This window comes from Amblyomma americanum, chromosome 5 (genome assembly GCF_052857255.1).
Source record: "Amblyomma americanum isolate KBUSLIRL-KWMA chromosome 5, ASM5285725v1, whole genome shotgun sequence".
NCBI lineage: Eukaryota > Metazoa > Arthropoda > Arachnida > Ixodida > Ixodidae > Amblyomma > Amblyomma americanum.
In genome coordinates, this window is record NC_135501.1 from 82,367,978 (window position 1) to 82,383,168 (window position 15,191).

A 15,191-nucleotide genomic window follows, 5' to 3' on the forward strand; every position below is an offset into this window, starting at 1 on the left:
GTTCAATTTACGGACCCGAAGTGGCTGAAGTTAATCCGGAGCCCTCCACTATGTCGACTTTTAGCCCATGTGCAGCTTATGAGAAGTTTAACCTTACCTTTACAATGCCACAGATCTTGCTTATGGCCACAATTCGACAGACACACGCTGCCATGGTACAGCACCGGCAGCACTCGGAGAATATGAACAAAAAATGTCTCTTGCTTCGGCAGCTGCTTTGGAGAAGTTACGCCCAGCAGGAGGCTAAGGCCAAGCATGCTGCATCATCTTCCAGATTTGAGTGCCACTGCCCTTTGGGCACATTTTTGAAGTGGTCCTCCTCGTCCACATACTGAGCATCCATGTAGCCCTCAACCCGTCAGGAAGTTGTGCAATACACATGAGGCCAGCACCGCAAAATCCGCATTTTCCAGCTTGAGGTTGATGACACGCCGAAAAATGCAGAACCGTGAGGCCTTTATCCCAAAGGCACTTTTCAACGCACCTCCTGCATATAAATAGCATAGATCGTAATACATGTTCTGAAAACAGAATTTCAGACCATAATTTACTTGTAGCAACACAGCAAAGTGGGTGAGTTGGTATTGCATCTTAAGGTACAAAACAGCGCAACTAACACGAAGGACCAGGAAAAGAAGAAACACGGACATGCGCTGACTTACAACTGTCTGTTTTAATTGGAAAACCACATATTTATAATCTCTAATCGCCGCGTCAGAGCCTCACGTCATCATCACAAACTACAACCTAAACAAAGACAGATAACAATTGCTGAAACATAAGCACCTACAGGCTCCCACGTTGTTCCATCAGCCATATATCGCGCTTAGACAAGGCCATCGAAGTGCTGCTCACACACGAGTCAGCTTCTTTGAAAATATGATATGCCTCTACTACTACTACTCCTACTACTCTACTACTACTCCTACTAGTACTAAAAGTACGGTGTGCACAGGCAGGATTTGCAATGTGCAACCGACTTTGATGAACAAGAGCCTCTCAAAGAATTAGCATGTTCCAACAGGCGATCATTGAGGCATCTGCCTGTTTGGCCCACGTAGAAATGGCCGCATGAAAACAGAATCCTTTAAACCACTCCAACGCTGCACTGCACAAACTGAGTGCCATGACGAACTCCACACCCTTCGTTGGTGTTAGCAATTTCTTGCGTTTCACTAACGCCGGAACCTTGCTCATTTTGTTTGGCGCAGAAAACAGGATCTTGCCACTAAACTTCTCCGCTGTCTTCTTCCATCTGTGCGATAGGCGATGAACATATGGGATCACCGCCGTTTTGTTCTTACTGCATTTGCAATCTTCAGCTCCTATTTCTTTGCTTTCATTTTTCGAAGTATCCTGTTGCACGCAGACGCAGTTGCAGTTTTTATGGTCCTTCGTGTTAGTTGCGCTGTCTCGTACCTTAAGACATAATTTACTTGCTCGGCTCAGGCGATAATTGAAGATTCTTTTTTTCTTCCTGGCACCTGCCAGAGTAGGGCCTGAGAAAATCGGGTCTAAGCTGGAAGGCTTTGTCCCCAATAAACACATTGGGTGCAATCACTGCAGAACCGGGAAGCTGCTTGCGGGCTGGCTGGCCAAGAACACCCTGCTCCGGGCATTTCCCCTGCATGCACTTAGTGTGCTGCCGTCGCTCTGCTGACCGTAGCCACCGACATCAACCATAACAAATTTAAGATTGCTGTCTGTGACTGCCATCAGCACAATCGGGAGTACAGGGTTTAGTAGGACTCATTTCTACAAACAGTTATAATCTTCCAAAGTGGCACCTTTCCCCATCTACACACTGCTGTGAACGAGTTTTGCAGTTTTCCTATTTTCCTATGCCTCCAGGAGCTCCTGGACCGTAGTGCTGTTTAGCTCCCTCGTCACGGCCTGTTGAACCACCTCTACTGATCCGTGGTGCTTCCCCTTGAGCATCCATTTTATTCAGGGGAATAGAAAAAAGTCTGGTGGGGCCAAGTCGAGGCTATATGGGGGGGGGGGGCTGAGGCAGCGTTGCCAATTTGTGCTGCTGGGCAAGATACTCTACTACGCAATCGTGGTCTGCATTCACATGATGAACCTAACAAATCGCTTTCCGGTTGGCCTTTTGCTCCTCTAGCAACACTCTCAGCACCAACTTCGTGCGCACTTTTTTCATGGCTAAGTTTTCTGTCACAATCTCCAAAACTTGGTTTTCAGGAATGCTCAAAGCATCAGAAATCATTCTGATATCCTACGATCACTGTTCAGTAAATTTTTCACTCTCGACACATTTTCGTTGGTCTTGCTGGTCAAAGGGCGTCCGGAGTGGTTGTCGTCTTCCACTCTTTTCCTACCTTCTCTGAACAGCTTGTGCCACTCAAAAACACCTGATCCACCCATGGCATTATCACTGTAGGCCTCCTTAATCATGTCGCGAGTCTCTTTGCCTGTTTTACCGAGCTTTACACAAAATTTAGTTGCGTATTGCTGATCCAGTAAACACATGATTCTGCGTGACGAGGTGTTTCGACAGGTTCACAGTACAAGCCGATTGCCGATTTTTCCCAGCATTCCCAATTTGCCCCTTCACCAATCCTGCGCGCGCAGACTACATCTCATCCGCCCTTTCACCCAGGAAAAAGCAGTCCTGTCCTACTAACAGACCCTGTTTGTGCCCTGCAAGTAATCAAAGCAATGAGCATTACTGGTGAAACCTAACCAAGTACAGTTAGTACCTTGTAGTTGTAGTACAAGCTTCCAAAATTGGTTGGAGCCTGTATTTTTACGTGCTTTCCATGCACTGCACTGGTGGCATTTATGAATTCTAGTGCTAATCGAGATTCCAGGGTGATATTGGACTCAGACTTCAAGTTAATAATGCCAGACTTAACATTTTCCTTGCACCAGCATTATACTGACACTATTCATCTCTATTACACTAGTTGATTAACAAGCGATGGTATATTATGAACTCAGTTTCAGTGTGTTTTAACACTCATAGCTGCATAAGCTACTGGTGCATTCCATAGCAACATTGTAGACAAAAAAAACTGCCGTATATGCCTAGACGAAGGCAGAGTAGACCGGATGATTGTTACATTCTGGTTCCCTAGTTGAAAGTCTGCGCTCCTCTCTTACTGGCACTGTTTGTTGTGTTTTTATTCACACCATGCCCATTGGCCCCTCATCACACGTTCTTGGGAGACTTGGTACAGCTGAAACCACTGAATTATGTCTGCAGTCAGTGCATGCCAATTTCCTTACGAAATGAATGATGAAAGCATGGCTTTCACCGCTAAATTAAAAATGCATTCATGATAACTAAAGCATGTACACTCTTCACATAGACATGCAATAAAGCATGTCTTTAAGCAGAGTGGCTGCAAGACCCTCCACAGGAGCCGACATGTGAAATGAATTATCCCGACTATTTGGAGAGGCCTACCCTGAAGGCCAAGGCCACCTGCATATGCATCCCCGATGCCAAGTATCCAAAGACAAAAGTGGAAGAGAAGGTGAAAGTTAATGCAAGATTTGTGGGACTGATCAAATTTGCAAAAACTTTCTACACACCAAACAATTCTTTTCCTCAAAACTGTGTCGCTCAGTTGTGGGTCTGTCGAAGCAGTTATCACAAACACTTTTTGCCCCGATATTGGAGCTCAGTTTTACGAATGCCATGTGGCAACAAGGTAGGGGACATGACCGTTTGCCCGTTCTAGTACGAGTGGTGACTTGCCAGACTTAAATTAGTGTGATGCGAACAAGAATCGGACATCATAGATCGGGAGCAGGCGTTCAGACACCCCACGAACTTGCACGCAGTTAAACCGCTGACCTGAGGGTGCTCGAGAGCCTCATTCATGAAGGGAGCAGCTCACGTGTGAGGTAATCTTCCTGCAGCAGATCCTCCACCAGTGCATGCAGCTGCTCAAAACACTCTGGCGTCATGTGGTAATATTTTCGGAAGTAGTCTTAGCCTCCCGACATCAGGAGTGGCATCTCACTAAGCAGCAAGTATGTGAGAAAGCCCACCAGGCGACATTTAAGACACTTCAACTCACGGCTTTGTAAAATTCAGATCTGTTTTTCTAGTTTTTTAGAGCGGCCGCACCCACCAACGCCTCGGTGTCTGCACGTTCTCCAACAACTTCTCGAGGAGGCAGTACTCCTCGAGCAGCAGGAGCCGGTGGTTTTAACTTTCGAAGGAACCGGGAGGCGCCGACGTGTCGATGTCTTCTTCACAGACGCTCTCTGGGTGCATGGCAAGGAGTATCTTTTTTTTTTTTTTAATATCGTAAGTGCCAACCGCCGCCATTGCTAAGATGAGGAACGAGCCTGAGCTAACTTGAGCATTATATCAACGCATTGGTGGCCTACTGTTTTCACGTCCAATGATTTCATTCAGCGTACCAACATACTTTTTGAATAATTCGGAACGTGTTATTGTTGCCAGTTACCATCTCTACCCTACGGCAGTGCTAAAACTCACTAATTGGTCCTGCTGCACGTCACATTTCACACGTGCCCCAACCGTAGATAAGTGCTCATACATACGTCTGGATATCAGGTGCATAAGCAAAAGAAGGCACAGCTGTCTTTCCTCAAGGCATAATGCGCTACCACCAGAGAGAGCATGGAGGTTGAGGCATACGGGCTCAAAACTGGGTTAGTTTGTTATGCACTTGGCCCCCTTGCGGAATTTCAAGACAGCATATAAACTCGTGCTCAGTCTTCATTGGCCGACGACCACAGGTGCACCTGTGATAGATATACATTTCATTGTATCTTGTCGTTTAAAGCCCACGTGCATGCACGCTACCATCTGCCTGTGTGCATGCTCGGAACTAAACATTGCCACAAGGTTGCATTGCTTTGATGCCCTGCAGCCAGTAAAAAGATTAACAAGTACAAGATAAGTGCAAAAGCATAATACCCAGGTATGAAAATGACGGTGAAAATTCAAAAAGTAATTGTGTAAAGGTGTTTATTCGAACCGCAGGTCAATAGGCGTTGGTCGGAGGGTGGCACGACGAACATACTCACAGGCGTCACTCGAGAATCACAGCTGCACTTCGTCTACCTCTTCTCTGCGCTGCTTGAACTCCTGCCAGTCGGTCCCATTACAATTGTATTAATTTCTCCCCATTGAAACTTGCACTACAGCATACTTTTGGCTCACATGTCTAAGAACGGTCGCAGTTGGTTCCTTGTGTAAAAGGAGTTTCATATAAGGTACCACATTCTTGTAGAGGAATACATTTGGCGTGGTGAAAAAAGTGTCTCAGTGACGGCTTAAGAGATCAAAATGGATGCAAGGTCATGAAAGAATCTAAAGCTTGGCAAATAAATGAAGGCAAATGCGTGGCTGAATTTTTTAATGCAGTCAGGTTAGCATCCTGACCAACCAAAACATTCAGAGAAGCTCAGGTTTACTGCTAAGACCATACAGCCTTAATACAAAGAAAAGTTTGACTCGTTTATTCATTCAAACAACTAACCGACTACGCATGGGTGTATTACGTAAAGAGAACGTGCATGAAATTATCAAACTTATGAGCAAAAAAGTTTTACAATAGAAAATGTTATGCAGTGGATAGCAAGAATTAACAAGCAAGATATGCTTGAATTCAAAGGAACTTTAAATTGTTAAAAATGTGGCTACATAGTAATGGTTCAAAAACCTGCATATTATTTAATGAAAACACAATTGCATACATTTCAAGTACTACTGGGGACAAAAGTTTCCGGGACGCAAATTCTAGGAAAAAGGTTATTGTAGCTGGACCTTGCTGCCCAGTAGTCTGATATTGTATGAAGGTATTAAATGCCTAAATGCTCCTTTCGCTCATAAAAATATCAGGCGGCTGGGTAGTGAAGTGGAGCTGCAACAAATGTTTTTCCTAGAACTCGCGTCCCAGAAATATTTGTCCTCAGTAGTACATCTAAGATAACAATGGAGACCTTGAAATGATGAAAATGAAATTTAATAATGCACAAAAAAGAAACCGTGAGTGTTCGCCCTTAATTCGTTTTCAAATTTCACTGTGTTGCAATTTAGTGCATTCTTATTTTGTTTTCGACATGTGGTATTTACAGTACTGAACATGGCCTTAAACCTTATGGCTCTTGGCTCCTTACTCAAAACATTGATTATTGAATGCACGCAGTGAGTTCCTTACAGTTAGACAAAAAAAAAGACAATGAAAAGACAACACGATCAAGACAAAAGTGATTTCACATATGCATTAAAGCAGTATTAGTTTCACCTGACAACACTCAACTGCCATGGTAATGAGCCTTCAGGAGACATGAAATAATCTGCAATTTCATCCCTCATTGACATTGCCATAGCAGCTGAGCTAGGTCGGTGGCTTGATGGTGATGCTGTGGTACCAATTTGGGCAACCGTGCACCTCCATTCTCCATCCTGCAGTTTTCTCACTTGGCCTGTCGCCATAATTGTCGGGGCAGTATGCATTGTCTGTCAGCCATGTGGAAATTATGAAGGACCACAGCTGCTTCTATCATAGAGCTGAGAAGCTCTGGCTTGCCCTCCACGGTACCCAAAATCGCTCACCATTGAGAAACTAAAACGCTAAAAGCATTTTATTTATTTATTTAACATACCTTACAGGCCCCATGGGGGCATTGTGTAAGGGGGGTTACAGAGTAAGCAGCCTTCTAAAGTGGTATACAAAGGATACACCTCAATACAGTGCTCATCAACATTACTACCAAGATAAAAACATGAAACAGGAACAACTGTAGTAATGAAAGGCCACAAAGGTACACTTAAGGAAATTTTCAACACACCTGCGGGCTCTTGAGAGGCAATAGTTAAATACCTTTTTTCTTTCTTCTAGCTTCCTGCCAGGGTAGGGGCGCATCATATAAGTTTGCAGAGGGAATGCTGCATCCCCAACCAAGCAAACTGGCCAGCTAGCAACTCCTGAAGGGAGTAGGGTTCCCTCTCCGATCCGCTATTTGAAAGCCGCGCCATCTGAAACGCGCCATCTGAAAGCCGGCCTTGAGCTCCAATGTCAACCATAACAAAGCGATAGTTGGCATCTGCAACAGCGAGCATTAGCAGTGAGTGGTACCCCTTATAGTTGAAAAAGTCGGGCCCACTGTTGTCTGTGCATTTGATAGCAAAGTGTTTGCCGTCAATGCTTCCTATCGCATTTGGGAAATTCCACTTATCTTCATATTGCTCTCTTATATTTACCCCCGCTCTTTCACTTGGACACCTAAGTACAACAGGCTTCAGGCAATCATAGATTGCTGGAAGTGTCTCCTTTGTGGTATTTACCACTGTGGATGCATGAATCCTGTAGCTCATTGCGATGTCTTGTATCGATCCTCCAGTGGCTAGGAATCTACAAAAGTATGTTGACAGAACAAGCGCTTCATATTTGTGTTAAAATACTTATCACAGTGAATTTTATTGCAGCAAACATCAGTTATAGGGTGAAAAATACATGCATCATGTTTCATAATCAGGACTAAAAACAACAGTTACGATGCCATAGGGAGTAGCAAGGAACTAGAGTATTGATGGAGTACAACATATTCATCTCTTTAGGTGGCAAAAATTTTTCCTGAAAATAAGCAAACTGTCTAGAACATGCACATCAATGTAAAAGTTTTATTTACTCTGATATAAAGAGAGGGGGAGTTTGAGGCTCAAGAAAACGAAAGGAACATTGTGATCGGGACGTGGCCACATATTGTTCAGACCACTTATAGCTAAGAGCCAAGAAACTAGGAGACTGCACTACGGAATGTGGAAAGGACGTTAGCTGAAGCGTGGCACTTCGCGTGCAAGACAATGCGGTGTGGCATAACCACTTTTCCTCGCAGTGGCGGCCTCCCACACCGTCGCTGCTTCGTGTATCATCCGTCCCATGCCCATCCGCAACTTCCGTTTCCTATCACCTGCAGCCCTCGCAACCTTTCCTTTTATGGCCTGCGCGCTTTCCCGCAATGGCCCATGATTGGCGAAAGACCGGCTTCTGCTCACAGCTCATGAGCATTGCGGTTGATGTGAACATATTTATGTCCAGAAGAAAAGGAAGAACACAAATGCGCACGCTACGTTTCTGAAAATCACGCGAGTTATGTTTTGACACAGATGATGTGAGGAAAACACTGTTATATTCGCGCAAGCACGGTATGCATGCATGCAGGCTCGCTTCCTGATTTCAGGACAAATGCGTGCAGTACTTTACTTCAGTGTGACTGCAAGCCTTTTTCCTAAAGAGATGGGCCTCCTATGCGTTGGTGGGTGCAGGATTCTCTCGTAGATGAGGCTCAATAGCTTGCCAAATGAAGCCTTCGTCATCCTGCGCTCAATAAATGAACGGAAACTGCATGACAACACACTTTGGCTACTCACAAAAAGCTGCTTACAAAACAACCGAGGAGCACGCGGTATATGTATCTGCGTTTTATTTACCTGCAATACTTGAAATTGTATTCCGGATCACTGTGTCGTAGCTCCTGCACGAGGTGATGGTACTCCCCATACCATCGACGTTGGTCAAATATTTTTCTCATGTAGTGTGATCGCCTCCCCTTGTGGCGGAGGCGATGCAGCAGCAACGCGATGATAATATTTCTTAGCGCTGGGTATGTCTACGCCATCTCAAGAAGGGATCAGACTACTACTACGAAGTGCTGCTGGATACGCTGCAGATGCTTTCAATGAAAAGTCGCGAAACGTCTGTGCAAGTGAGGGGCGGGCGGAGGAGAAAGGGAGCCAGCAACTACCACGGCCGAGCTCGAGTAGAGGCGGCGGCGCGCAGCACGTTCCCTTGAGACCAGCCATAGCACTACTGGGATTGTTTCGTGAGTTTCGCGGCAGGCGGTGTGTTGGACGCTCTGCGCATGTGCTGCGCAAGCCACACGTCCTTGCGCCGTCCGAGTGTAGAGGGACCGGTTTTGCACATGGCGCAGCGTCGCCGACTTGGCATATTAATAATCGCAGACGTTAATAATCGCCACTTACCAGTCGAAGTTACCCCTCTGTTGAACTTCATTGATGGCCTGTGGCATGGCATTTTCTTCCTCGTCGGTGGCTAGCAGATCAAATTTGAAGTGGTTGTCTGGATTCTGAATTAGAGCCGCATTTGTTGTCCTCGCTGCTGCCATGTGAAAAAAAAGCCGATGTCCTTGTCGGAGTCAGATTCGTCAGAATCCGAGCTGCTGGAACTAGCCATGCTGTTGTTTGTTTGCGTGTGCTGGTACAGCGCCTGTGTGTGAAAGCAGATGTCGCAGCTTTGTGGGCCCGCATGACCAGGCAGAGGGTCGAGCTTCCTAGAGTGTGACATCACTCTGCACTCAGAACGTTTGAAACAAAAAACTCGCAAACGACAAGTTTGGTGTCTTCATCCCTTTAAACAAGATTTCAATTTCAACTCGTAATTTCTTCAACCTTACCAATCGAACTCTGTGTGAAATCAAACAAGTTAGGGATCACTTTACTTTTTCTTCTTTATTCGTTAATAGAATTCCATGCATCAGCTTTCCGCAGTGCCTTTTTTACATCCTGGATTTTTTTCCACCAACAGCCAAGGTACATTCCACACAGCCTCGGACATCCACTCCTTTTATGGTGCCCCTGTGTTTCATTGTGGCTGCAAATAATAGTCACATGTAGTCTTTTTATTACCACAACCGACATGCAGGAATGCACTGCTTACCTATCACGACTTCACCCTTGTGTGGGTTGTTCCCCTAATGCCCACTGCTTTGGTGCTACTGCACCATTGAGATTTCTGGTGGCAAGCACTTGATTTGTCCACACGGCTTGAACAGTGTCCTTAAAAACCAATGTCGTCATCTAGTTGGTCAATATTTTTGCTGCTTGGCCACCGGAAATTATAATGCCGCGAGTCAAGTGGAACTGAAAAAAGAAGATAAAGAACACACTGACTGTTGGGCACTAGTTTCAAACCTCACCACAACTCCACAAGCAGGGTGTGGCAGAAATATCTGACTTAAGTGTAGTCTTTTTAAATGTCAACTGCCACAAGTGCCATCTTTTGTCAGCATGCTTCAGTAAATAAAAGAAGCATTATCGCGTCATTTGCACCTACTCCTGTAAGATATATTTGATTGCAAGTCCTATTCCTTGATGTATATGCAATCTTCAGAAACATTACAGAGCAAGCCTTTCCTTTTCTCAAAACTAGGGCAAAGTTTAGACTCCGTTCCATCTTGAGGAAAGGAATAGCACGTAACTGGCTGCCTGTGTCAGTGTCCACAAAAAAAAACTGCTTTCGCACAATATTTCGGACTTAGCAATGCTAAACCACCAGTCATTCCTGTTTATTTTCATTTTGCATTGATGTTTTCTGTGCACAAGGGATGACAACCGAACAATCCCTCAAGTTATGGGTCTCCCTTCGAAGAAGCCAAGCGAAATTGTAGTGTGTATTGGCTAGTTACTTCGCTTTCCTTAATGCATGTTAATGTCGCATAGCAATGCAGATGCAGTTGACAAAGCTGAGTTAGCTACCCTGCATGCTTCACATCGTCTTTCTGCCACTGTTACTCTAATGGTGAAGCTGCATGTATGCCTACTTGTTTGGTCAAGCTTGACAGTTTCACCTTGAGTTAAACAATATACACAAAAAGGTCCTAAAGTTAAATTTCTGGTTATAACATATATTTAAGGCAACTGAACGAAGACTCAAACTTATTTGTGAGACTGCACTCAGAAATGTCCAGAGAAACTTATTTTACCTATTTCTACTCCAACGTAGCTGCATGGGATGAACGGGAAACAGAGCTGCTTCTCGACTACTATGCCATTATGCCAGAGACGTGGGCCCACTCAGGACATTTCGTACCAAGCGAGCTACGTTTGAGCAGATTACCTGCAACGTGTTCGGCAATCTTGGCATTCACCGCACTGCTGTTGTGTCAAAGCAAAAGAGGAATGAAGAGAAGCTCAATAGTACATCAGGACATTACTGCTGCCACGTGGAATATGAGCAAAATAGATGCAGTCAACGCTGCAGAATGAAAGTGCAGCGTTGTGTGGACATTGCATAAGAAATCATCGGCTAGTAAAGCAAGTCTCGACCATCAACCGGCGCAGATGTCCTAGAAAACTCAGTTAAGTGAGGATACCCCGCCCTTGACATCATCGGGGGAGACTGTTCACTCAAAGTTAACACAGATTTGTGGGGCAAAGAGCCCAAGAATAAAAGGGCCAACAGGAGGTTGTGCCCAAGCAATTCAACAGTGCACCACGTGGTTCTTTAACCAAATGAACAAATTGCACAGTGTGAAAGAGAAAAAAAAGGAAGATAGAGAACAAAGGAAAAAAGGCAAAGCACTGGGGCTACAAAGGCACTGGAGCTGCTAAAAGCTCGTTCCGAGCACTTCGCACTATTGAAAACTCTAGCAGAAAAAGGAGTAGCGTCCAGAACTTGGTTTTGCTAGTACAGCCCCTGTCAAAAGTATATAGCCTAAGGGTTGTGCTTTTTTTTAGCTGTTGGGCTCCTGAGCACATCTAGCACTCCAAAGCTTGGGAGGACTGACGACTTGAAGCCATACATCTTTCAAGAGGATACGGTCACCGAGGATGCATAATGAGGCATGCAGGAAGCCTCACAAGCAAATCCCTTGTGCCGAATACTTTTGTACCTCCCGTCGAAACCACAACTCTATTTACACAACACTTTTCCTAACATACAGTAGATGTTTGCTCTGACATCATTTTTCAGACAACCACAGCGTGTAATTTATTTGTAAAGCGTTTTGGCAACGTGCAATAAATGTTTTTACATCAAATATTTGGTATCTGTGCTTGCAGCTTAGAGCTTATCAGCCAAGGCATTTCTCTTCAATTTGCCCTGTCGGCAAAGAGCACTTTCACTTTCGGGCACAGGCTGCGGACTTAATTCGTCGCCTCCATCTAAGCACATGTTATGTAGAACAGCACTCTATGACAAACTGTTATTTTATCCACAGTTGTGAACTCCACCTAACGAAGCTGCCAAAACCTTTGCTGCAGCGTGCCAAAAGCATTTTCAGTGATTACCCTTTTTGCTGCCTGGCTAGGTAATTTTGGCTGTTGTCATTGACCCATAGTCCTTGAAAGGTGTCAACAAGTGCTCCCTATTTGGATAAGCAGCATCACCTACTTGTTGACTTTGCACAGTGTAGTCAAGTCTTCATGTACTGGAGACAACCTTAACACTATTGTATCATGCACTTTCCTTGGTGGCCCGGTGAACACATTCAGAAATCTCCCTCTTGCATCATATATTCCCTGCATTTTTATCGAGACTTGATCATGTCTATTTATGTAGGAAGACTTGATCTTGTTGCCCCAAGCGTATTGGTATGTAAGTTCCATCAATACATACAATGACATTTGTAACTGAGGCTGTCTCATCTTTTCCAGCTTGCAGGCTTCCCACAGGGAAAGTCAAGAGCTTCTCCATGGTTGATCAGTAAAACTTCTCAAGCATGGTAGTATAGACCTCCTTCACGCCGCAACGTCACGAAGATGCGGTGGCGCTGATGTCAGTAGCGACTTTCGCACGGTAGGCAAAACAGGTTCCACCTGCACATGCCTACCGCAGCTGCCGCAACGACCGGCGGCTGCATCATGCCGGCGCTCTGCAGAAGCGGCATGTATTGACAGCTGCACCACTGTTGGATCCGCGCAGTAGAATAAAAAGGAAAATTAAATGTCCTTGATAGGTTTCTCGCAGATAAATACCGCATTAGGGAATGGGCCGCCATAGTAAAGCGTGAAGCCTGGGTCTCGATCGCCCCTGCCAGTCAATGTTCTTCGTAGCAGGGAAGTTGCTGCGCTTATTGACCTGAACACCAGCATAGCACACTTAAAATTGTGCAAGGATAAAAAAAAACAGATTTAGTGGCGCAGGTATTTATCCCCCTGGGCCGTTTTGGTGTGCACGGGGCGCCGGCAGGTTTCCTCGCCACCAAGGAATGCGTTATTTCGTTGATAGCACAGCATGTTTTAATGTGCGTGGAAGTTATACGAACGTATAATGGTGCGTTTTATTGCATTTAATGTTTACTTGAGACTATTTCTTAATATGACCGACATAATTTTTTGATTCAAGTAGAAATGAGTCCGGTATGCTGTGTCAATATTTCACGCTCACGTTGGCATGCTTAGAATAGCGTACTTTAAGTGTGCTAAAAGTCGCATGTTGTTTTCCTTGCATCGTGCATCATAAGCTGTTCCATGGAGTGCTGCTTGATCTCGAAGCTTGCTTGGAAAGAAGCAGTCGCAGGCGGGATACTAACAGAGACACGTAGCGAGATTGAGAGGGGGCGCGGCAATAAAAAGTGTTTTTGTTATTTATGCACGAGATGTAACGAAATTTTGTGCAGATATGATATTGTTATGCTAAAACTCAGCAACACTTTTTTTTTCTGCTACCTGGGACAGTTCTTGGGTAATTATAATTAACACCCTCGTCAAGTCATCCCCGGGTCTTGAATAATTAAATTGAAAGTGCTCAATTCTTTTTTGTGCCAGTATGCTCACACAGCTCGGTTCTGCGTGATGAATTAGTTGTTTCTTTAGATGCTCAGTACTTACGCATGCATCTGTACATGATAACGTTTCTTACAAAAATAACTGACGTACAACTGCACGCGTGGAAAAGAAATCGAGTGATTTATTACACTCATCGACGTATCAGGATTCGTGCATGACAAATGGAATCATATTTTCATTTCGAAGGAGTGAGTGATGCCGATCGCAGAAAATGTGAAAGCTCAGAAAACCATCCTAAAGTTTATTCCCTCGTTTTAAGCGTCGTAGCTTTTGCTTTTGGCCAAAGAAGTGCGGCATTGAAATAAACGGAACCTATGATCTCTTCGTGGTGATAATATGATGGTGGTGCTCTTTGTCGGAATAAACTTGCCTAATTCTTGTCGTGCCGGACCATCACAAGCACAATTACCTCCACGCATTTGAAAAGCGTAATTTTATGAATTCCTACTCCATATATAGTTTGTTATCATTTTTCGTGAAGAAACGAATGAAGACTCCAGGGCTATAGGAAAGGAAAGAACATAATTTCAGAGCCGCCGCGGTGGCTGAGTGGTTACAGCGCTAGGCTGCCGGCCCGAAAGACGCGGGTTCGATCCCGGCCGTGGCTGTCGAATTTCGATGGAGGCGAAATTCTAGAGGCCCGTGTACTGTGCGATGTCAGCGCACGTTAAAGAACCCCAGGCAGTCGAAAATCCCAGAGCCCTTCACTACGGCGTCTTTCATAGCCTGAGTCGCTTTGGGACGTTAAACCCCCATAAACCAAACCAAATCACAATTTCAGAAATCGATAATTTTCACCAACTCGATTAGCTTAACAATGCGAGAAGTCGACCTGGCCGGTGCTTCTTGCGAAAAACAGCACTTAAGCGAGACAGAAAAGAGTGCGGACACCCCGCTGTCCTTACTTTTCGCACTGCGCGGCACGATTGTCAACAGACGGTGAGCGCAACGCCAGCGGTTCCTCTCACTACTGTCCCGAAGTAAAATCATTCCGGCTAATACATAGTATCAAAAACTGGTTATTTTGCTCTATGTCTAGTGTTCAAATCAACGGCAGCAACGCTTTCTGTTCACCACTAACCGGGTTTTATGTACAATACAGAGTGCCCAACTATTTTTCCGAATACGCTGTACGTGGCCAACACGAGCCCGCGCACTTGGAGAAATTACTACTTTGGAAGCATCAGCCAATCCTGTGATCCGCGGAAACTGAAAACGCGCCTACAAACATTGATAACCCACGCTGAACACCTATCCGCGGCACCGCTCCCTGGCCTCTTGCCTACCACGAGCTCGCTAGCGACTGCAGCACCACCTCGTTTGTTTGCAAACATGCAGGAGGTCTATAACTTCGCGGCAAGTGAGAAAATTTAGCTTACATGACAGCAGTGTGCAAACTTTGTGCAAAACCAACCGGACACTACTCGTTGCTTCTGAGCATTTTTAATTGCTTCAGTTTTACTTGCAAAAGAGGAGCATTCTTGTCCGTGCTTAAGTCAAAAGCTAGGAAATGCAATGCATGAAAATGAAAGCAAAAAGCCTAAGGATGGATCATGGACATGGCATCGGTGAATTCAGTTAAAGGTTTAACAGGAGGCTGAGAGAGTTTAACCACCCTCTTTCTGGAAATCTTTGGCCAGCGTGTGCTTGT

The 15,191-nt window shown here is 45.0% G+C and overlaps 1 protein-coding gene across 4 annotated transcripts in view; it reads left to right on the top strand.

The window, feature by feature from the left end:
• LOC144132566 (uncharacterized) overlaps positions 1-15,191 on the top strand; it is a 132,663-nt gene that overhangs the window by 82,329 nt on the left and 35,143 nt on the right. The window contains exon 4 of one of the 4 annotated variants that reach the window (XR_013314851.1): positions 12,407-12,474. The exons of the other annotated variants lie outside the window; for them this stretch is intronic. The gene's annotated coding sequence lies outside the window, so the exon portion shown is untranslated. Of the gene's footprint in view, positions 1-12,406; positions 12,475-15,191 lie in introns of those variants that run through there. 4 annotated transcript variants of the gene reach the window in all.